At 42.8% G+C, this 24153-nt stretch overlaps 1 long non-coding RNA gene across 1 annotated transcript in view; it reads right to left on the reverse strand.

Moving 5' to 3' along the window:
- Positions 1-467: 467 nt before the first annotated feature.
- The window catches only part of LOC141548324 (uncharacterized), a 108746-nt gene continuing 85060 nt past the window's right edge, over positions 468-24153 (reverse strand). The window contains exon 7 of the long non-coding RNA XR_012483895.1: positions 468-3711. This is a non-coding gene — a long non-coding RNA (uncharacterized LOC141548324). The remainder of the gene's footprint in view (positions 3712-24153) is intronic.

Genomic DNA, 24153 nt, shown 5'->3' on the forward strand with positions numbered 1-24153 from the left:
CTAACAATACCAACTGGACATATTTTTTTACTCTCCGGCAACCAGAAAATCATGGAGCTGGAGGCTACCATCAAATCCAGCCCCATAAGCTGACTGAGATAAAAACTGAGGCTGGCAGTGGTTAAGTGACTTTTCCAGACTAAGATATCTTGTCAACCCTGATGGGGAACTAAAAGTCAGTCAACTCTAATTCTCTAAACACTAGGAAATCTAGCTGGTGTGCCCACATTTCCCAAAACTCTTATCCCTTCACTAATTTTTCTCTCCTTACTCAATTGCTCACTATCCTCCAAAATGATCTGTTCTCTCTTTCCTCTGATCCTTATCAAAGTGTTTGTTCTCTTTTCCTATTTTGCTTTGTCTGCCAATCTTTCATCTTTGCTTATCATATTCTGGTTCTATCTCTCTGCCTCTCTTTTTATCTTGGTATCTCTCTACATTATCTCTATATTTTTCTCTTACCAAGACTCTCTTTCATTCTCTCTCTCTGTCTCTCTCCATCTCTCCTCCCGTCTCTGTATCTCTTTTTCTCTCCCTATCTTTCTCCTCCCCCTTTCTCTTTTTCTCTCTCATTCTCCCTCTTCCTCTTTTCTTCTTCCCTCACTCTCTCCTCAAAAGTTTTTTTTTTCTTGCTCTCCTTCCCACCCAATAATAAGTATTCTTTTTTTTTCTTTCTATACATGATATGATCATAGATTTAGACCTAGGAGAAACCTGGGGGCCACTGAGTCCCACTCAATTATATTAACTGAGAAGAAACACACAGGTTTAGACACTCTGACTGAATTGCCCAGGGTGAAATACTTATTTGAACTCTGAAGTAAGATCTGAACTCACCTCATCCTGACTTCTAAAAAGAGTTTAGTCATATCTCACTGTCCACAGAAAATGTTCCTCTTCTCTCAACGGGCTGCTCAGAAGCTTTTTGCCCTACTATTCCTCTAATCTAAAAGTCACCACTCTTTGCATTAGCTCTTGGTCACTGAGAGTATCTGACATTTGGAGCTGGAATGAACCATAAGGGCTACTGAGTCCAACTCCATCATTTTAAAGAAGAAAGCAGCTTAGACAATTTAGGTGACTTTCCCAGCATCCCACAGCTAGTAAGCATGTTGGGAAGCAGAATTTGAACTTGGGGCCCCAGGACCATCCACAACAGTGATGTGTCCCCCAGGAGCCCTGCCTGTGTCACTTCACACTTTGCCCCCAGGCCTCACTGCTTCTCTCTGATCTTCCTCCCTGCTGGCTTCCCTCCAACTCTCTCTCTCTCTCCACACAAATGGCCGGGGGGCTTTCTCTTTTCTCTTTCTCTCATCAGCTGGGTCACAGAGCTACCAAGTGGCATCACATCCAGCCCCATTGTTTTACAAAAGAGCAAACTGAGACTGAATGAAGTCAGTTGACTCCCAAGGGAACATCATTTGCCACAGTGTGAGTCAGAATGAGAACTCCAGTAGTCTGGACCCCCAGGACAGGGGACCACCCACCATGAGACTGAGCAGGTAGAGCATTACAGGCATGGTGGAAAGCCAGTGAAAATGTGGATAGTCAGGGGATAAATAGCATCCCGGTCAAGGTACAGCAAGGAGGATAATGTCTCTGCACCTAGAGGAGGTGGGGGAGAATAAAGTAGAACAAGACTGCAAATGCAGCAAGGGCAGCTTGGGAAGAGATCTGATCTCCTAAGAAAATCTTTATTAGATTCTGGAGGCAGTAGGGAGCCACTGAAGTTTACTGAGCAAAGCTAACATGATTGGCCCTGAGCTTTAGGAAAAGCCTCCTTGGCCCAATGGAGGATGGACTAGAAGGGGGAGACCTGGAGCAGAGCCACTATTGCCCCAGTCCAGGTGTGAGGTGATGAGGCCCTGGACAAGAGTGGGGGCCAAGTCAGAGGCCAGAAGGGGGGGATACTCAAGAGGTGTTAGAAAGGCGCAGTCCTCTCTCTGTTCTGATGTGAATTAAACTAGCCTGATCCCTGCACGCCCTACAACTGCCAATCAATCTACTTTCTCAGTCTCACAACTCTCCTTACAAATCATGTCTCCGACCATCTCGGAACTAATTTCTCTCATCTGCTCCTCAACTTCAGCACCTTTTTCTTATGCATCTCAAACTATTGTTTCCCTAATCAGAAGTGAAACTTCAAGGTTGATAGTTTCTAATTTCACCAACAAAATTCTTCTAATTTGATTCTTTACTTATAAGCTTATCAAGCCACAGTCCATGTTAATTCTTTTGTTGGCGACTTTGCTTTTTGTTTATCTCAGCGATTAGATTTTGCTAAATGAGTCGCAGAAGACCAAAATGGTCAACTCAACTACTCTTCTAAAATGAAATTGCTTGCTTCCTTATATCATTTTGCTCTCTGATTTAAACTAGTCTCTTTCTTTCCAAGCAGGAATGCACTAGCTTTTTCTTAATCAACAAATGATATTTTAAAACTTCAAATTGCAAAAATTACTGCCCTATTTTTCCTCCATTTTGGAATTACTAGAGACAAGACATGTCAACTACCTACAATTCCATTAAGGGCTAAAAATCTTCTACTTGGTAAAATGATTTTCCCTATATTAAAGTAATAAATCCTTCAATCTTCCAAAGAAGGAAGAGAATGCTATAGGGTTAGGGTGAATTTTATATGCAAATTCTACTTAAGGCTCCACTTTGAGCACTTCTAAGGAGCTGTACCAAATAAGATATTGGAGGCTGTAAAAGAATATATGAGCCATTCACATTACAATTTAGAAATACAATCAAATAGATTGTACTTTACACAAATTTGTTCTCTAATTACTTTGGAATTCTACAAATTTGTGCAAATAATAAAAAAATAATCTCTCTGTCTCTTTCCCTGTCTCTCTTTCTCCCTCTCTCTTTCTCTCTCTCTCAGCTTGATTTACAAAGACACTAAATATGAACAACATTGACAGCACATGCTCTATATTTCATAAAACAACCAAACACAAGCAAAATTCTGCTCACTCTCTCCCACAGTCTCAAGACACAAGATCTCCTAACAAAGTTCTAAGCTCCCCTTTCAAAGGCATAAGAAGAACAGAGAAAGAGTCAGAGAGAAGCAAGAAATGAGCTGGGATTAAAATGGTTTTGTTGGTTCTTAATTTGGTCCAATCTCCACGCAGGTGGAACTGACACTTCACTGCACAGGGCTGTGCACACAGTAGGATTCCCCATGGATACATGAAAAGAAGTGGCCAATCATTGAGCTAGTTCAGGAGTCAGTGATTGTCAGGGACTCTCACTGTGAGAAGATGCAGCCACAGACCTCATTCAGGTCTTCAAAGGATTTTTGCCTCGTGATGTGTTTGAGCTTATACATTCATTCACAGAGTCACTGGCCATCCTCATTCATGCACACATGCAACCCTACTAAATGCCTTCTGTTTATTTCGTGGGGGAATGAAGGATTTTTCTTGAGGTCAAGAAGCAAAAGGTTCCATCGGAAGTCTTTGTTCCCAGCTCTTCTGCTGACAAGACAAAGGAAGTGTTCCTCCTATTGAGGCACAAGATCCCTACATCTTTCCTGTCTACTTTGCCAAAGAGAAAGCTTGAGAAGTAGCTACAGCTACCAAGATGGAGAATCCCAGCCTTGATCAACAGTTCACAATGAAGACAATTCCCTGGCACAGAACTGCCCGTCCTATGAAGCCACAACCAACAAACCCCTGAATCGTCACCACAACCAACAAACGCCTGACTCACCGCCCTTTCTGCAAGTTTCACTCTCCTCTCCTTTGGACCAAAGACACCTGCATAAAAACCACTCTTCCTGCCCAACGAGTAGAAGAGTGACATTACCATGGGAGGCCAGTGAGGTAAGCAAAAATCTTACCTAGTGCGCGTTCCAGCAGTCTCGGGTATCCCATCACTCCACTAGCTCACAGAGAACCACACTAATCTCCCTTCTAATTTCAAGCATTTGGAACATTCTCGACCTCTTACAAGAAGCACAGCACTTAACCACAAGCCAATGACCCTTGATCAACGCCTACTACATCTAGCCTGCTAAGGAAGGCTGTTCTCCATGAATAGAAGCAACTACAGATTTTTAAGGAACAGAGTTGCTCTCAGAATACAAACAGTTCACAAGAGAGGGAGAGAGACAATAAAAGGGATGAGCCAAAGGAGGAAAGGGACAATTTGGAAGGAAAACCAAAGGATTTATTATCTGTCTCCAAGGCCTGCCCATTTTACCTTCTGCACATCCTCACAAGTGCCACTTCTGTCCTGGGACACTGCCCCCACTCTGGGCAGTTCCTCATCCTCTGATATTGGGCCATTGGAAGAGCCTTTTTATTGCTCTTCCTGCCTCCATTGTCACCCTCGTCCATTCCATCCTCCATTCAGCGGCTCAGCCATCAGGGCCACGACTCAGTGACCCCCAGAGCCTCCAGAAGGAGATCTAAACTCCTCTGCTTGGCATTCAAAGCCTTTCCAGTCTCCTTTCACCTTACACTCCCCCAATAGAATATATATGGAATGCAGTGCCACTGGCCTCCTTTTTCTCAGAACAACACGCTCCATCTTCTGACTCTCACCATTACCAGTGGCTGTCCCCATGCCTGCAGCGGTCTCCCTTCTCACCAAGGCTCCTCCATAGCTGCCGGCTTGGTGTCTTAGACTGGGAGCTCCTGAAGAGCCCCCTTTCTCCTTTCTTCCCATCTCCTGGGTTTAACATGGGCCTGACATGGGGCAGGTACTTAATGAATGTTTCTTACATTCATTAAGATGAATACACTCTGTATTCAAGGACAGGAGATAAGGGGAAGGACCCAATTTTATTTAAATTAAAATAAATAATAAATTTACTAAAAATATTAAAATGGAGCCATTTTGGACAAAAATGCATGGCCTCTTATCCAAGGACAGCAAGTCCTTGTCACCACGGTGGGTAAGACGTTGACCCTGTCCTTGTAGGGGGATAGGGGATTCTCCCAGGGAGCTGGGGGATTTCTACATTTTAGGCCATCAAGAGGTGGCCAGAGGACTGTGGTTCTCATTCCAACACACACACACACACGGCATCAGTGCCAGGGCTTCCTTGCCCTCTGACCCTCACGGCGCCATGCAGCCGCAGGACGATGGGAGATCATCGAGTGCAACACCAGCATTTGACAGAAGAGAAAACTGTGGCTAAGTAAGTGAAGTGACTTGCCCAGGAGCAAACAACTTTGCCCCAGCTGAGTTCAGATGCAAACTCCAGTAGTTCTCCTTCCACCAGAGGACTCTGTCCAATGGCCCCGAGCGGCCTCCCAGACACGTCCCAGGTCTAAAACTCTAACTTCCCTTTCCAGCTCTCTCTCCTTGGTATAAACATACCCTTGCCTCTGCCCACCTTCTAGAACCACCCTGCTACCCATATTTCAAATTTGAGCTAGAACTAACTCCAGCAGTCACTGAGTTCAAGTCTATCATTTTAGGATAGAAGAAAACAAGGCTTAGTCAATTGAAGTGATTTGCCTGGGATCACATATCTACTAAGAACCTGTGTGAGAAAGGATTTGAAGTCACGAATATAAATATGGAGACTTCGTTTTTACCAGTCCCACAAATGGCCCTTAAAGGCTGTTCCCAGAGATCCTTTCCCTTTATACCTTTCTCCTCCTCAATGAATTATTGGCTCTAAAGCCATCACTATTATAATATGACAGAGGACAGAGAATGATTATCTATTACCCAGAGTCAGTCTCTTGTTAAAAAGTTAATTAAAATTTGAACTCAGATCATTCAGACTTTCAAGAAGGCTCCCTAGGATATCTAGCTATTTTGTTTTACGTATTCCCCCTTATTCCCTATACTTCCATTTCCTGTGGACACTTGCCTCTCTCCCTCTCATCCCCAGTGTCTGATTCACACTAACTCTATCACTCTCTCTTCCAAGACTAATCCCAATTGGACATGATTTTCACTCTCCAGCAACCAGAGGATCATGGAGCTGGAGGGTCATTAAATACCATCAAGTCCAGCCCTATAAGTTGACTGAGATAAAAACTGTGGCTGACAGTGGTTAAGGGACTTCTCCAGACTAAAACAGCTTGTCAGCCCCTGATGTGGAACTTAAACTCAGTCAGCAAGTATACTGCTCTGACCACTAGGAGACCTAGATGGTTTGCCTCATTATTGTCATCTTATCCCTTTACATCTTATTGACTCCTTGCTCAATTGCTCACTGTCATTTAAAATACCTTCCTCTGTCCTTTATCCTTTATTAAGGGGTTCTCTTTCTCTTTCCCTCGGTTACTCTCTGTCTCTGTACTCATCTCTCTCAACTATGTATCTGGTTCTCTCTGCTTCTCTCTGATTTTAACTTGTTGTTTGTCTCTGTCTCTCTATATCTCTGTCTGTTTCCCTCTCTCTGTCTCTCCATCTTTCTCCCTCCCTTACTCTTTCTCTCTCTTTCTGTCTGCCTCTCCCTTCTCCCCTTCTTTCTTACTCTAATTTTCTTTTGCATTGTCCTTGTGTTTCACTTTTAATCTCTCTGTCTCTCTCCTTCCTCTATCACTCTCTCCTTCCTTCCCTCTTCTTTCCTTCTCCTCTTTGAAAACTTTTCTCCTTTACTGTAATTTACACATAAAACTAGCTAGTCTTTTTATTTCCCCTATCATGAATGAGATCAAAGATTTAGAGCTGAAAGGAACTCAGTGGTCCATTGGATCCAACTCTATTACAGTAAAATGGCGGAGAGAGGCTGATATATGCTAATTGATTGGACCCAGGGTCAAACATTTCTTCTGAATAAATTAGGATTTGAACTCAGTTAATTCTACTTCCAGGAAGAGTCCACTAGGAGATCTGCCTTTTTCCTCTATCTATTCCCTCACTGCGCACACTTCTATTTGCAGTGGATGTTTTCCTCTGTCTCCTTCTCAATGGCACTGCCAGATTCCCTCTAACTCTAGGTCTCTGTTCCAAGCTTAATTACAAATACACATCCTTTTCTCTGTCTGGCATCCAAAGGATCAGAGAGCTACAGAGTCTTTAGACACCATCAAATCCAGCCCAATAAATTTAATGAGGAGCAAATGAAGGCTGTCATTTGTTAAGTGGCATCTCCAAAGGAACAGAGCTTGTCATTAGCTTTGATGGGGCTTAAACACAAAGAGTCAATTCTAACTGGAGGCTTTTCTTTTTCCTTCTGTTTTGCTGTCTCAGTCTCTAGTTCTCTGCTTTTTTTTCTCTCTCTCATTTGTCAATGTGGGATATAAGCTCAAATTTGCAAATATAATGTGCTACCCACAATGACTCCTAGCTGGCTCACCCTATAACTGAGAGGTGCCCCTGCCTTTCCATCTCTCCCTCACCTGTGATCTCCTTTCTCCACTACTTACTCCACAACTCCAGTTCTCCACAACTGGTCTTCTTCTTCATTTCTTTGCCCATTACCATGTACTTGCTTTCTCTCTCTATTTCTCTCTGTCTCTCTGGTTCTCTGGGAGAACTAGCTCCCTCTTCCCAAACTAGAACCAATTGTGTTTGCTTTCTCTGTCTCTCCTCTGTTGAATGATCTATTTCCTCAATGTCTAACTGTCTCCAGAATCACAAGACAATTCTATTGCCTTCATCATTCCCAGGCATATTAAGCTGGAAGGAAACTACAAGCCATCCATCCAATTGAGAGATACCATTCTTCAGAGGAGGAAATCCTATCCATGAGAGATTAAATACATTGCTTGGTAACCTATCTGAGGCAGGACTTGAACTCAGGTATTATGAATCCAAATTCTAGTGATTTCTCATCAGGCCCCAGGAGCCTCTTCTTCCTAGAAAATCTCTGCTGACCTAGAATTTACTCCTCAGAAGAACCATCTCTCTCTGAATGGATGGATCCTCCAAGATCCTCCTCTGTTTCCCTCTGATTTTATCTCGGTATTTCTTTGTCTGTCTCTCTGGTTCTCTTTTTCTGTCTCTATTTCTGATTTTATCTCTATATTTCTGTCTTTGTCTCTCTGTTTCTCTCTGATTTTATCTCCATATTTCTCTCTGTCTCTATATCTGTCTCTCTAGTTCTCTTTTTCTGTTTCTCTTTGATTTTATATTTTTCTGTCTCTCTCTGTGTCTTTCATTATCTTTTTCTGTATCTCTATTTATCTTTTACTTTATAGTTCTCTCTCTCACTATGTCCCACTCTTTATGTGTCTCTCTCATTCTCTTTTTCTGTCTCTCTGGTTCTCTTTGATTTTATCTGTATAGTTCTCTCTGTCACTTTGTCTCCTGTATGTCTGTCTCTCTCTCCAGCTCTCTCTTTCTGGTTCTCTTTTTCTATTTCTCTCTGATTTTCTCTCTATATTTCTCTGTCTCTGACTTTGTCTGTCTCTGCCTATCCCCCTGTCTCTCTCTCTTTCTTTTTTCTGTCTCTCTTTCTGATTTTCTTTTTTTTAAATTTTCAAAACGTATGCATGGATACTTTTTCAACATTGACAAACCTTGTGTTCTAATTTCCCACCCACTTCCCCCCACCCCGCCAGATGGCAAGTAATTAAATGTATATTAAGCATGTTAAAATATATGTTAAATCCAATATACGTATAACATATTTATACAATTATCTTGCCACACAAGAAAAATCAGATCAAAAAGGAAACAAAAATGAGAAAGAAAACAAAATGCATTTCATTCTGATGTTTTCTAGATTTCTCTTATTCTCTTTCTCTCTGATTTTATCTCTATATTTCTCTGTATCTCTCTCTGGTTCTCTTTTTCTGTCTCTCTCTTTCTCTGACTTTAATTTTTATATTTCTGTCTTTGTCTCTCTATTTCTCTCTGATTTTATCTCCATATTCCTTTCTGTCTCTATCTCTCTGATTCTATTTTTCTGTCTCTCTGATTATATATATCCCTCTCTTTCTTTCTCTTTCACGTTCGCTTTTTCTGTCTCTCTGATTTTAGCTCTATATTTCTTTCTCTATGTCTCTGAATCTCTCGTTCCCTTTTTCTGTCTGTTTCTTTCTGATTTTGTCTCTAAATTTGTCTGTTTCTTTGTCATTATTTTTCTCTGTTTCTGATATATACATATATATGGTTCTCTTTTCTGTTTCTTTCTGATTTTAGTTCTATATTTCTTTGTTCCTGTCTGTCTTGTCTCCGTCTCTATCTCGTTCACTTTTTCTATCTTTCTGATTTCATCTCTAAATATCGCTCTGTTTCTGTCTCTGTCTCTCAATTTTCTTTTTCTGTCTCTGATTTTATCTCTGTATTTGTCTGTCTGTCTCTCTTTTTCACTCTGTCTCTGGTTCTCTTTTTCTGCTTCTCAATTTCTCTCTGATTTTATCTCTATATTTCTTTCTGTCTCTCTCTCATCTTTTTCTGTATCTCTTTCTCTTTTACTTTATCTGTATAGTTTTCTCTCTCACTTTGTCCTTCTCTGTATGTCTGTCTCTCTTATTCTCTTTTTCTGTCTTTCTGTTTCTCTTTGATTTTATCTATATAGTTCTCTCTGTCACTTTGTCTCCTGTATGTCTATCTGTCTCTCTCCTGGTTCTCTTTTTCTGTTTCTCTGATTTTTTTATATGTCTCTGTCTCGACTTTGGCTATCTGTCTATCCCCGTATCACTTTCTCTTTTTCTGTCTCTCTTTCTTTCTGATTTTCTTTTTTTTTTAATTACAGCTTTTTATTTTCAAAACTTATGCATGGATTATTTTTAAACATGGACAAACTTTGTGTTCCAATTTCCCTCTCCTTTCCCCCCACCCCCTCCCCTAGATGGCAAGCAGTCCAATATATATAAAACAGGCTAAAAATATGTTAAATCCAATATATGTATACATATTTATACACTTATCTTTCCACCCAAGAAAAATCAGATCAAAAAGGAAACAAAAATGAGAAAGAAAACAAAATGCATTTTTCTGATGTTCTCTTAATTTTTCTTTCTCTGTCTTTCTCTGGTTCTCTTTTTCTTTCTCTGTCTTTCTCTGGTTCTCTTTTTCTGTCTCTCTGTTTCTCTCTAATCTTATCTCTGTGTTTCTCTCTCTCTCTCTCTCTCTCTCTCTCTCTCTCTCTCTCTCTCTCTCTCTCTCTCTCTCTCTCTCGTTTTCTTTTTCTGTTGCTCTATTCCTCTTGGATTTTCTCTATATTTCTCTGTCTCTTTCTCTTGTTCTCTTTTTTTCTCTGTTTCTGATTTTAATCTTTATATTTGTCTGTCTCTCTATTTCTCTCTGATTTTATCTTCGTATTTCTGTGTCTGTCTCTGAATATCTCTGGTTCTCTAGTTTTCTTTTTGTGTCTCTCTATTTCTGTCTGATTTTTCTCTATATTTCTCTATCTCTATCTGTCTGTCTCTTTCTTTGTCTTTTCTCTCTCTCATTCTCTTTTTCTATTTCTCTCTGATTTTATCTCTATATTTCTCTCTCTGTCTCTCTGCTTCTCTTTGTCTCTGTCTCTCTCTGGTTCTTTTTCTGACTCTGTTTCTCTCTAATTTTATCTTTATATTTCTCTCTGCCTGTCTCTCTCTGGTTTTCTTCTTCCGTTCTCTATCATTCTCTGTCTCTCTCTTTCTCTTGTTCTCTTTTTCTTTCTCTGTTTCTAATTTTATCTCTATATTTCTGTCTTTGTCTCTCTATTTCTCTCTGATTTTTCTCTATATTTCTGTCTCTATCTATGTCTCTCTGCCTCTGTCTCTTTCTTTCTGTCTCTTGTCTCTCATTCTCATTTTCTCTCTGATTTTATCTCTATACTTCTGTCTCTTTCTGTCTCTCTGCCTCTCTTTGTCTGTGTCTCTCATTCTCTTTTTCTGTCTTTCTCACTGATTTTATTTCTATATTTCTCTCTGTCTCTGGTTCTCTTTTTCTGTCTATTTCTCTTTGATTTTGTCTCCATATTTCTCTGTGTTTCTGTCTTCCCCTCTCTGTAGTTCTCTTTTTCTGTCTCTATTTTTCTCTGATTGTTATCTCTCTATTTCTCGCTCATTATCTTTTTTCTGTCTCTATGTTTCTCCCTGATATTCTCATTCTCTCTCTCTCTCTCTCTCTCTCTCTCTCTCTCTCTCTCTCTCTCTCTCTCTCTCTCTCTCTCTCTTTCTCTCTCTCTCTCTCTCTCTCTCTCTCTCTCTCTCTCTCTCTCTCTCCTCTCTCTCTCTCTCTCTCCTTTTCTTTCTGTATCTATCTTTAGGTTTCTTAGTATCTCACTTCCATTCTCCATTTTTATATCTCTCTCTATCCCAAATCTGTCTCCCTTCCTCCATCTTTCTATACCTTCCAAGTATCTCTTCTCTGTGCATTTCTCCCTCTCCTGGGATCTTCTTTTTCTGTTCCTCTCATTTTTCTCAAAATAAATATTACTCCATATTTCTCAAAAATTTCAGTATCATGAAATTCTTTTTTTGCTTTCTCTGTGTTTTTTTACCTTTCTTTCTATTTCTATCTCTATGTATGTCTTCATGACACTACCACTCTATCTACATTTCTCTATTTCTTGTTTCTGCCTCTTGATGTTTCTCTCTCTTTCTTATTCTGGCTCTCTGTGTGTCTCTCTCACTCTTTTTCCTCCTTCTATGTCCTCAAAAATTTTGTGTCCTCATCCTAATTGCCAGCAATAATCAAGTGGTCTTTTCATTTTGCCACAATCATCAATATGATCATAGATTTGGAGATGGAAAGAATCCAAAGGGCCATTGAGTCGTCCTCTACTATAGTAGGGCAGAGGATTGAAATTGATACTCATGGTCAAACACTTATTAAAAAGTAAATCAAATTTTAGCTCAGATCATTTGGGGTTCCAAGAAGAGTTCACTATAATATCTAGATGTGTTACTGTACTTACTATCCTCAGTTCCAACAGGGACACTTCCTTTAGACATTTGTCTCTATCTCCCTATCATTCTTGGTACCTGATTCCCCCCTAATTCTATCTCTCTCAATTGCAAGACTAATCCCAAGTAAACATCCTTTTCACTTCCTAAGAACCAAAGGATCACAGAGCTAGAAGATCCTTAGATACCATCAAGTCTAGCCCCATAAATTGAGATGATAAATGAGGCTGACAGTGGTTAAGGGATTTCTCCAGAGTAAAACAGCTTGTCAGCCCAATGTGGAATTTAAATTCAGTCAATTTTAAGTATACTGCTCTGATCACTTAAGAGACCTAGATGGTTTGCTTCAAACTTCCCAAGAATCTTGTCCTTTTATAACTATTTGGCTCCTTGGTCAACTGCTCAATATCCTTCAGAATAGTCCCTTCCTTCATTCCTTTGGTCTCTACCAAAGGATTCTCTTTCTTTCTTTCTATTTTACTCTATATCACTTTCTGTGCCTCTCTCTCATCTCCATATATGGTTCCTGGATCTATTGATCTGTCCTCTGATTCTTTCTTTCTTTCTTTCTCTTTCTTTCTTTCTTTCTTTCTTTCTTTCTTTCTTTCTTTCTTTCTTTCTTTCTTTCTTTCTTTCTTTCTTTCTTTCTTTCTTTCTTTCTTTCTTTCTTTCTTTCTTTCTTTCTTTCTTTCTTTCTTTCTTTCTTTCTTTCTTTCTTTCTTTCTCTCTCTCTCTCTCTCTCTCTCTCTCTCTCTCTCTCTCTCTCTCTCTCTCTCACTCAATTATACATTGTTTTCACTCTCTGGCAATTAGAGGATCAAGGAATCAGAAAGTCATTAGATACCATCAATTCCAGCCCCATAAGTTGACTGATATGAAAAAAAGAGACTGACCTTGGTCAAGGGACTTCTCCAAAGTAAGACATCTTGTCAGTTCCTGATGGCGAATTGAAATTCAGGCAACTCCAAATATAAAGCTCTAATCACTAGGACACTTGGCTGGATTGTTCACAATTCCCAAGGTTCCTATCCCTTGATAATGATTTCTCTCCTTGTTCAATTGCTTATTTTCCATCACAATGGCCTCTTCCCCCATTCCTGTGGTCTTTATCAATGGCAACTCCTTTTTTTTTTCCTGTCCTCCCCTCTCTCTTTCTCTCTCCTGTATCTTTGTATCTAGTTCTCGGATTTTAGTCTCTCTAATTTACTCTTTTTCTCTCTCTGACTCTCTCTCCCCCCCTCTCTCCCTAGCAGTTCTTTTTTTTCCTTCTCTCTCCCTCTTTCCCTCCTCAAAAGCTTTTATCTATTTGATAATTCTTACAAATAATAATCAATTTTCCCCCTCTCTCATCAATATGAGCACAGATTTAGACCTGGGAGAAACCTGGGGGCCATTGAGTCTAAATCCATTATATTGTCTCAGAAGAAACAAAAGTTTATACACTTTAAATGAATCCCCCAGGGTCAAATACTTAGTGAGAACACGAAGTTGCATTTGAACTCAGCTCTAAACTTCCAAGGACAGTGCACTCAGAAAAGTCGCTGTCCACAGAAAATGTTCCTCTTCTCTCAATGGGCTGCTCAGAAGCTTTTTGCCCTACTATTCCTCTAATCTAAAAGTCACCACTCTTTGCATTAGCTCTTGGTCACTGAGAGTATCTGACATTTGGAGCTGGAATGAGCCATAAGGGCTACTGAGTCCAACTCCATCATTTTAGAGAAGAAAGCAGCTTAGACAATTTTGGTGACTTTCCCAGCATCCCACAGCTAGTAAGCATGTTGGGAAGCAGAATTTGAACTTGGGCCCCAGGACCATCCACAACAGTGATGTGTCCCCCAGGAGCCCTGCCTGTGTCACTTCACACTTTGCCCCCAGGCCTCACTGCTTCTCTCTGATCTTCCTCCCTGCTGGCTTCCCTCCAACTCTCTCTCTCTCCCACACAAATGGCCGGGGGGCTTTCTCTTTTCTCTTTCTCTCATCCGCTGGGTCACAGAGCTACCAAGTGACATCACATCCAGCCCCATTGTTTTACAAAAGAGCAAACTGAGACTGAATGAAGTCAGTTGACTCCCAAGGGAACATCATTTGCCACAGTGTGAGTCAGAATGAGAACTCCAATAGTCTGGACCCCCAGGACAGGGGACCATCCACCATGAGACTGAGCAGGTAGAGCATTACAGGCATGGTGGAAAGCCAGTGAAAATGTGGATAGTCAGGGGATAAATAGCATCCCGGTCAAGGTACAGCAAGGAGGATAATGTCTCTGCACCCAGAGGAGGTGGGGGAGAATAAAGTAGAACAAGACTGCAAATGCAGCAAGGGCAGCTTGGGAAGAGATCTGATCTCCTAAGAAATCTTTATTAGATTCTGGAGGCAGTAGGGAGCCACTGAAGTTTACTGAGCAAAGCTAACATGATTGGCCCTGAGCTTTAGGAAAAGCCTTCTTGGCCCAATGGAGCATGGACTAGAAGGGGGAGACCTGGAGCAGAGCCACTATTGCCACAGTCCAGGTGTGAGGTGATGAGGCCCTGGACAAGAGTGGGGGCCAAGTCAGAGGCCAGAAGGGGGGATACTCAAGAGGTGTTAGAAAGGCGCAGTCCTCTCTCTGTTCTGACTTGGATTAAACTACTGATCCCTACAACTGCCTCTCAGCACTCCTGATCTACTGTCACCTTCCTTCCTTCCCTGTGACTTTCTCAATCTCACACCTCTCTCCCTCCAAATCATGTCTCCGACCCTCTCAGAAATAATTTGCCGATCTCTGCTCTGTAACTTCGGCAAATTTTCTTTGTACATCTCAAATTTTGTTTAAAACTTTATTCTTCCATGATCAAAATTAAGACTTTAAGGATTACAAGCAGTTTCTCACTTTACCAAGCAAAGCTCTTCCAGTTTCATTCCTTCCTTAAGCACTTACAAAGCCAGAGTCCATTTTAATTCCTTTTAGGTGACTTTCCTCTCTTTTATCTCAGCAATTACTTTCTGCTAAATCGGTCACACAAGACCAGAGTGGTCAGAAAAACTACTCTCCCAAAATGAAATCACTTATTCCCTTATTCCGTTTGGCATTCTGATTTAAACAAGCCTAGTTCTTTCTGAGCAAGAATCCACTAAGTTTTTCTTAAATGCCAGATAACGTTTCAAGATTTAAACTACAAAAATGACTGCTTACTTTTGGAATCACTAGGAAAACATCTTTCTGACTAGCTTCAGGTCTACTAAGGACTGAAAATCTTCTACTCATGATAATCACCTTCTCTACAGAAAAGCAATAAATCCTTTGGTCTTCCAAGTTAGGAGGAGAATGGCAAAGGGGTTCTGGTGAATTTTGAATGCAAATTCCACCAAGTCTCCACTTGAGCACTTCTAAGGAGCCCCACCCCAAAGGCCAAATGAGATATTAGGGCATTTATGAGAGTGCTTGATCCACAGTCTCTTCACAATTTCTGTGCTATTAAAAACCACTCACAAATGAGTTCTCTAATTAATCTGGAATTCCACAAATTGCTACAAATGGGAAAAGAATCTCCATCTCTCTTTCCATCTCTTTCTCTCTCTCTCTCTCTCTCTCTCTCTCTCTCTCTCTCTCTCTCTCTCTCTCTTTCTGTCTTTCTCTCTCTCTCACTCTCTCTCTCTCTCTCTCCCTTTCCCCCTTTCCCCCTGCCCACCTATCCTGTATTCCTAACTTGGCCAGAATTAGGAATACAGAGATACGATATCCTTGGAAAGTTTGGAAATGTTCAATGGCGAGCTCTCACCCTACTCGCCCTTTTTCCTTTGGCTGATCAGACCTCAGGAAAAAGGCTCCATTCACAAAGACACAAAATGCGCACAACACTGACGGCCCATGCTCTATACTACATAGGACAACCAAGCACAAGCAAAAGCCTGCTCACACTCCAGGACACAAGATCTTGTGAGAAAGTTCTAGGCTCTCTTTTCAAGGACACAAAAGAAATTGAGAACAGAAAATACTGAGGCAAGAGAAGTTCTAGGACTGTGATGGTTTCTTTGGTTTCTCCTTGGGTCTAATTTGCCCACAGGGGCTCCACTATTGGAGACTATTTTAGGCAGTAAGATTCTATGTATATTATATTCTCAGCTAAGAAATCAGTGATTCTCACTACCAGGAGATCAAACCATTGGCCTAATTCAAGAGTTTCGCCTCGTGATGTGTTGGAGCTTGGACATTCCCTCACACAGTCACTGGCCATCTTCATTCATGCACACATGCAACCCTACCAAAGGCCTTCTCTTAATTTCGTGGGGGAATGAAGGATTTTTCTTGAGGGCAAGAAGCAAAAGGTTTCATTGGAAGTCTTCGTCCCCAGCTCTTCTGCTGACAAGACAAAGGAAGTGTTCCTCCTATTGAGGCACAAGATCCCTACATCTTTCCTGTCTACCTTGCCAAAGAGAAAGCTTGAGAAGTACCTACAGCTACCAAGATGGAGAATCCCAGCCTTGAGCAACAGGTCACAATGAAGACAATTCCCTGGCACAGAACTGCCCGTCCTGTGAAGCCACAACCAACAAACATCTAAATCATCACCACAACCAACAAACCCCTGACTCACGGCCCTTTCTGCAAGTTTCACTCTCCTCTCCTTTGGACCAAAGACACCTGAATAAAAACCACTCTTCCTGCCCAACGAGTGGGAGAGTGACAGTGCCCTGGGAGGCCGGTGAGGTAAGCAAAAATCTCACCATGTGCACGCTCCAGCACTCCCAAGTGTCCCATCACTCCACCAGCTCAGAGTGACCACACTACTCAGCCTTCTCACCTCAAACACTTGGATCAGTCTCTCAACCTCCTAGAAGCACAAGAGCCAGAAGCCAGAGACAGCAAAGATAGGAAGCTAAACTAAAAGCAGCCCTACTTCTTCTTCTTGTTCATACTTCATTTTCGAAGGGGATCAATGAGATCACATGGAAGCACAATAGTGGATGGGAGGGGATGAGTTGATTTGCACATCAATTGGATTTAAGTGAGGCACAGTTGCAGGAAGTTGTCAGCTTGTCTCCATCACCTCAGGACAAAAGTCTGGAGGGCCAGCAATGGCCCTGGTGTCTCTGAAGCTCTGGGCCTTGCACAGCAATGGCTCCAGGTTTGAGAGGGTCATGCCCTAACTCACCAACAGGTTTGGGTCCTGTCAGTCACCCTGCATGTGGGGGAACCTACTCTCCCTGAATAGAAGCAGCTACAGATTTCTAAGGAAGAAACTGGGGTTTTACAATCTTTCATGCACACAAAACACAACGACAATAAGCAGCAGTCAACAAGCATTTCACAAGAGAGGGAGAGGAAGAGAACAAAGAGGACGGTCTCATCTTTATAAATATGGAGAAAAGGGGGGAGATTTGGATAGTAAGGAAAACCAAAGGATTTATTATCTGTCTCCAAGGCCTGTCCATTTTACCTTCTGCACACCCTCACAAGTGCCACTTCTGTCCTGGGACACTGCCCCCACTCTGGGCAATTCCTCATCCTCTCATCAATATGATTGAAAGAGCCTTTTTATTGCTCTTCCTGCCTCCATTGTCACCCTCGTCCACTCCATCCTCCATTCAGCGGCTCAGCCATCAGGGCCACGACTCAGTGACCCCCAGAGCCTCCAGAAGGAGATCTAAACTCCTCTGCTTGGCATTCAAAGCCTTTCCAGTCTCCTTCACCTTACACTCCCACAATAGAATATATAGGGAATGCAGTGCCACTGGCCTCCTTTTTCTCAGAACAACACGCTCCATCTTCTGACTCTCACCATTACCAGTGGCTGTCCCCATGCCTGCAGCGGTCTCCCTTCTCACCAAGGCTCCTCCATAGCTGCCGGCTTGTTGTCTTAGACTGGGAGCTCCTGAAGAGCCCCCTTTCTCCTTTCTTCCCATCTCCTGGGTTTAACATGGGCCTGACATGGGGCAGGTACTTAATGAATGTTTCTTACATTCATTAAGATGAATACACTCTGTATTCAAGGACAGGAGATAAGGGGAAGGACCCAATTTTGTTAAAATCAAAATAAATAATAAATTTACTAAAAATATTAAAATGGAGCCATTTTGGACAAAAATGCATGGCCTCTTATCCAAGGACAGCAAGTCCTTGTCACCACGGTGGGTAAGACGTTGACCCTGTCCTTGTAGGGGGATAGGGGATTCTCCCAGGAGTTGGGGGATTTCTACATTTTAGGCCATCAAGAGGTGGCCAGAGGACTGTGGTTCTCATTCCAACACACACACACACACACGGCATCAGTGCCAGGGCTTCCTTGCCCTCTGACCCTCACGGCGCCATGCGGCCGCAGGACGATGGGAGATCATCGAGTGCAACACCAGCATTTGACAGAAGAGAAAACTGTGGCTAAGTAAGTGAAGTGACTTGCCCAGGATCAAACAACTTTGCCCCAGCTGAGTTCAGATGCAAACTCCAGTAGTTCTCCTTCCACCAGAGGACTCTGTCCAATGGCCCTGAGCGGCCTCCCAGACACGTCCCAGGTCTAAAACTCTAACTTCCCTCTCTTCTCCCTGTCTCTCACTATCCCTGTCTGGAGAAACCTGCCCTTCTGACTCAGTATCCCCGCATTCCCAGTTCTCCTGGCCCTCTCAGTCCGCCTTTCCCCGGGCTCGCCAATCCCTTCCCTTTGTCTCTCTCTTCTCCTCAGAAGCCTTTGCCTTGTTCTCTCTCACACTCAGGACCTGCTCTCTTCCTTTTCTCATTATAACCAATATCATCAGAGACTCAGAGCTGGAAGAAACCTTACAGGTCACCGACTCCAAGCCTAGCACTGCAGAGCAGAAGAAAAAGGTGGCTTGGACACTCTGAGAGGCTTGCCCAGGGTCACACACCCAGTAACAATGTGTGAAGAACCTTTGGACTCAGATCATACTGACCCCCAGGAACAGGTTTTTAAATACACGGAGACTTTGCTCTCTATAGTCTCCACAAATGGCCCCCAAAGGTCATTCCCAGTGGTCCTGTCCCTCTATACTCTTTTCTCTAAAGCATCACTCTCTCATTATTTCAGTCCTCAGTGAGCTTTCCTTTCTCTCCCCCATCTAGAAGCTCATGGAGCCAGAGAGACTTTAAAGGCCACCATGGCCCATGCCATCATTTACAGAGGAGGAAACTGAGGTTGAAAAAGGCAATAGGAATTGCCCAGCATCACATAGTCATTTAACATCATGTGTCCAGCCCCATCATCTTCTCTTTCTAGCATGCTGTTTGTCTCCCTCCTCCACTCTCCTTGGGGATCATTTGCCTTTGAATCTTTCCTTGAGGTCCCCCTGCGTTCTTCTGCATTAATTTTTCACTGTCTCCCCAATGCTTGCTTTCCCTCTTTATCAATCTGTCTCCTACCTTTGTCTCTTTCCCTCTTTCTCACTCTTCCTCCCTCTCTCCCTGTCTCTCCTTCTTCTCCTTCTCTCTATACGGTTTCCTTAAAAACTTTCTCTTCCAACTCCAATTTCCAGCCCATAAACAAGCCGTCCCCTTGTGACTATGAGCATATGTTTAGAGTTGAAAGGAATCCAAAAGGCCATTGGGTCTGACTCCATTTTGTTAAAAACATAAGGCAGAGTCTGACACATGGAATGGATGGCCCAGGACAAACATTTATTTAGAATGTTAATTAGGATTTCAATTCAAATAATTCTGCCTTCCAAGAAGATTCCACTAAAATCTGGTTGTACTTTGTTCTGTCACTTTCTCATTCCAGATTTCTGATTCCTTCCCTCCACTCACTCATTCTCATATTCATTCTCTTCTCTCTGTCTGTCTCTCTGTCTCTTTCTACCTGTCTTTCTCTATCTCCCTCTCTTCCTGTTTCCGTATCTCTCTGTATCTGTATCTCTCTGTCTCTGTCTCTCTCTCCTCTCTGTCTCTCTCTCTGTCTCTGTCTCTCTCTGTCTCTCTGTCTCTCTCTCTCTCTGTCTCTCTCTCTCGGTCTCTCTCTTTCTCTCTCTCTATATATAATATATAATAATATATATTATCTATTCCTGTTTCAATGTCTCTGCCTCTTTGTCTCTCTCTGTTTCTGTCTGCCTCTTTATGTCTGTCTCTCTGTCTCTCTCACACTCTTTCTCTCTGTATGTGTATCTCTCTCTGTCACTATGTCCCCTCCTCTCTCTCTGCCTCTCTGTGTGTAACCTTCTCTATCTCTCTATCCTGTCTCTCTCTCTTTCTCTGTCATTATATCCCTTTCTCTGCCTCTCTGTTCTATCTTTTCTATCTCTCTCTGTGTCTCCCTCTCTCTCTCTCTATCCTATCTCTCTCTTTCTGTCATTATGTCCCCCTCTCTCTGTCTCTTTGTCTCTGTCTCTCTGTTTCTCTGTCTCTCTCTGTCTCTCTGTTCTATCTTTTCTCTCTCTATCTGTGTGTGACCCTCTCTATCTCTCTATCCTGTCTCTCTTCTCTCTCTCTCTGCCTCTCTGTGTGTCTCCCTCTCTCTCTCTCCTCTATTTCTCTCTCCCTGTTATTATGTCTCTCTCTCTGCCTCTTTGTCTCTATCTCTCTATCCTGTCTCTCTCTCTCCTCTCTCTCTGTCACTATTTCCCTCTCTCTCTGCCTCTTTGTCTCTGTCTCTCTTTATCTCTCTCTCTGTTTCTCTGTTCTATTTTTTCTATCTCTATCTCTGTGTGTGTGACCCTCTCTATCTCTCTATCCTGTCTCTCTCTCCTCTCTCTGCCTGTCTCTGTCTCTGTTCTATCTTTTCTATCTCTCTATCCTATCTCTCTCTTTCTCTGTCGTTATGTCCCTCTCTCTCTGACTCTGTCTCTCTTTCTGTTTCTTTGTCTCTCTGTTCTATCTCTATCTCTCTATCCTGTCTCTCTGTCTCTCTCTCTCTCTCTCTCTCTCCTCTCTCTCTCTCCCTGTCATTATGTCCCTCTCTCTCTGCCTCTCTTTGTCTCTCTGCCTCTCTGTGCTATCTTTTCTACCTCTATCTGTGTGTAACCCTCTCTATCTCTCTATCCTATTTCTCTCTCTCTGCCTCTCTGTCTGTTCTCTCTGTGTCTCCCTCTCTATCTCTCTATCCTGTCTCTCTCTGCCTCACTGTCTCTGTCTCTCTCTGCCTCTCTTTGTCTCTCTGCCTCTCTGCTATCTTTTCTACCTCTATCTGTGTGTAACCCTCTCTAGCTCTCTATCCTATTTCTCTCTCTGCCTCTCTGTTTGTTCTCTCTGTGTCTCCCTCTCTATCCTGTCTCTCTCTCTCCTCTCTCTCTCTCTGTCACTATTTCCCTCTCTCTCTGCCTCTTTGTCTCTGTCTCTCTTTATCTCTCTCTTTCTGTTTCTCTGTCTCTCTGTTCTATTTTTTCTATCTCTATCTGTGTGTGTGTGACCCTCTCTCTCTATCCTGTCCCTCTCTCTCTCTCTCTCTGCCTCTCTTTGTCTCTCTCTCTCTCTGCCTCTCTGTGCTATCTTTTGTAGCTCTGTCTATCTCTGTGTGTAACCCTTTCTATCTCTCTATCCTATTTCTCTCTCTCTGCCTCTCTGTCTGTTCTCTCTGTGTGTCTCCCTCTCTATCTCTCTATCCTGTCTCTCTCTCTCTCTTTCTCTGCCTCTATTTTATCTTTTCTGTCTATCTCTCTGAGTGTGACCCTCTCTATCTCTCTATCCTGTCTCTCTCTGCCTCACTGTCTCTGTCTCTCTCTGCCTCTCTGTGCTATCTTTTCTATCTCTCTCTATCTCTGAGTGTGACCCTCTCTATCTCTCTATCCTCTCTCTCTCTGCCTCTGTCTCTCTCTGTCTCTCTGTTCTATCTTTTCTATCTCTATCTCTGTGTGTGACCCTCTCTATCTCTCTATCCTGTCTCTCTCCTCTCTCTCTCTGCCTCTGTCTCTCTCTGTCTCTGCCTCTCTGTGCGTATCCCTCTCTATCTCTCTATCGTACCCCCCCCTCTCCCTGTCATTATGTCGCTCTCTCTCTGCCTCTTTGTCTCTGTCTCTGTCTGCCTCTCTTTCTATCTTTTCTATCTCTGTCTATCTCTGTGTGTGTGACACTCTCTATCTCTCTATCCTGTCCCTCCCTCTCTCTCTGCCTGTCTGTCTCTGTCTCTCTGCCTCACTTTGTCTCTGTCGCTCTGCCTCTCTGTTCTCTTTTCTATCTATCTGTGTGTGTAACCCTCTCTATCTCTCTATCCTATTTCTCTCTCTGTCTCTCTCAGTCTCTGTTCTCTCTGTGTGTCTCCCTCTCTATCTCTCTATCCTGTCTCTCTCTCTCTTTCTCTCTCTTTCTGTTTCTCTGCCTCTCTGTTTTATCTTTTCTATCTGTCTATCTCTCTGAGTGTGACCCTCTCTATCTCTCTATCCTGTCTCTCTCTCTCTCTCTGCCTCACTGTCTCTCTCTCTGTGCCTTTCTGTTCTGTTTTCTATCTCTCTCTATCTGTGTGTGTGACCCTCTCTATCTCTCTTCTCTCTCTCTCTGCCTCTCTCTGTGTCTCCCTCTCTATCTCTCTCTCCCTGTCATTATGTCCCTCTCTCTCTGCCTCTCTTTGTCTGTCTCTCTGCCTCTCTGTTCTATCGTTTCTGTCTATCTCTCTGTGTGTGACCCTCTCTCTCTCTCTATCCTGTCTCTCTCTCTCTCTCTGCCTCACTGTCTCTCTCTCTGTGCCTTTCTGTTCTATGTTTTCTATCTCTCTCTATCTGTGTGTGTGACCCTCTCTATCTCTCTTCTCTCTCTCTCTGCCTCTCTCTGTGTCTCCCTCTCTATCTCTCTCTCCCTGTTATTATGTCTCTCTCTCTGCCTCTCTTTGTCTCTATCTCTCTATCCTGTCTCTCTCTCCTCTCTCTCTGTCACTATTTCCCTCTCTCTCTGCCTCTTTGTCTCTGTCTCTCTTTATCTCTCTCTCTTTGTTTCTGTCTCTCTGTTCTATTTTTCTATCTCTGTCTCTGTGTGTGTGACCCTCTCTCTCTCTATCCTGTCTCTCTCTCCTCTCTCTCTGCCTCACTGTCTCTGTCTCTCTCTGCCTCTGTGCTATCTTTTCTATCTCTGTCTGTCTCTGTGTGTGGCCCTCTCTATCTCTCCTCTATTTCTCTCTCTCTGTCACTATTCCCCTCTCTCTCTGCCTCTTTGTCTTTGTCTCTCTTTATCTCTCTCTTTCTGTTTCTCTGTCTCTCTGTTCTAACTTTTCTATCTCTCTCTATCTGTGTGTGTGACCCTCTCTGTCTCTCTCTCTCTTTATCTCTCTCTCTCTTTCTGTTTTTCTCTGTCTGTTCTATCTTTTCTGTCTATCTCTGTGTGTGTGGCCCTCTCTATCTCTCTATCCTGTCTCTCTCTCCTCTCTCTCTGCCTCTTTGTCTCTATCTCTCTCTGCCTCTCTGTGCTGTCTTTTCTATCTTTCTCTATCTGTGTGTGACCCTCTCTATCTCTCTATCCTGTCTCTCTCTCTCTCCTCTCTCTCTGTCAATATTTCCCTCTCTCTCTGCCTCTTTGTCTCTGTCTCTCTTTATCTCTCTCTCTGTTTCTCCGTCTCTCTGTTATTATGTCTCTCTCTCTGCCTCTCTTTGTCTCTATCTCTCTATCCTGTCTCTCTCTCTCCTCTCTCTCTGTCACTATTTCCCTCTCTCTCTGCCTTTGTCTCTCTCTCTCTTTATCTCTCTCTCTCTCTCTGTTTCTCTGTCTCTCTGTTCTATTTTTTCTATCTCTATCTCTGTGTGTGTGACCCTCTCTATCTCTCTATCCTGTCTCTCTCTGCCTCTCTCTCTCTGTCTCTCTGTTCTATCTTTTCTATCTCTCTCTATCTCTGAGTGTGTGGCCTTCTCTATCTCTCTATCCTGTCTCTCTCCTCTCTCTCTCTGTCTCTGCCTCTCTGTGCGTATCCCTCTCTATCTCTATATCATACCCCCCTCTCCCTGTCATTATGTCGTGCTCTCTCTGTCTCTCTGTCTCTGTCTCTGTCTCTGTCTCTGTCTCTCTCTCTCTGCCTCTCTGTCTCTCTCTGTGTCTCCCTCTCTCCCTGTCATTATGTCCCCCCCTCTCTGCCTCTCTTTGTCTCTGTCTCTGTTCTATCTTTTCTATCTCTCTCTATCTGTGTGTGACCCTCTCTATCTCTCTATCCTGTCTCTCTTCTCTCTCTATCTATCTCTCTGCCTCTCTGTGTGTCTCCCTCTCTATCTCTCTCTCCTCTATTTCTCTCTCTCTGTTATGTCTCTCTCTCTGCCTCTCTTTGTCTCTATCTCTCTATCCTGTCTCTCTCTCTCCTCTCTCTGTCACTATTTCCCTCTCTCTCTGCCTCTTTGTCTCTGTCTCTCTTTATCTCTCTCTCTCTCTCTGTTTCTCTGTCTCTCGGTTCTATTTTTTCTATCTCTATCTCTGTGTGTGTGACCCTCTCTCTCTCTCTATCCTGTCTCTCTCTGCCTCTCTCTCTCTGTCTCTCTGTTCTATCTTTTCTATCTC

The sequence above is a fragment of the Sminthopsis crassicaudata genome, chromosome X, assembly GCF_048593235.1.
Source record: "Sminthopsis crassicaudata isolate SCR6 chromosome X, ASM4859323v1, whole genome shotgun sequence".
Lineage (NCBI taxonomy): Eukaryota > Metazoa > Chordata > Mammalia > Dasyuromorphia > Dasyuridae > Sminthopsis > Sminthopsis crassicaudata.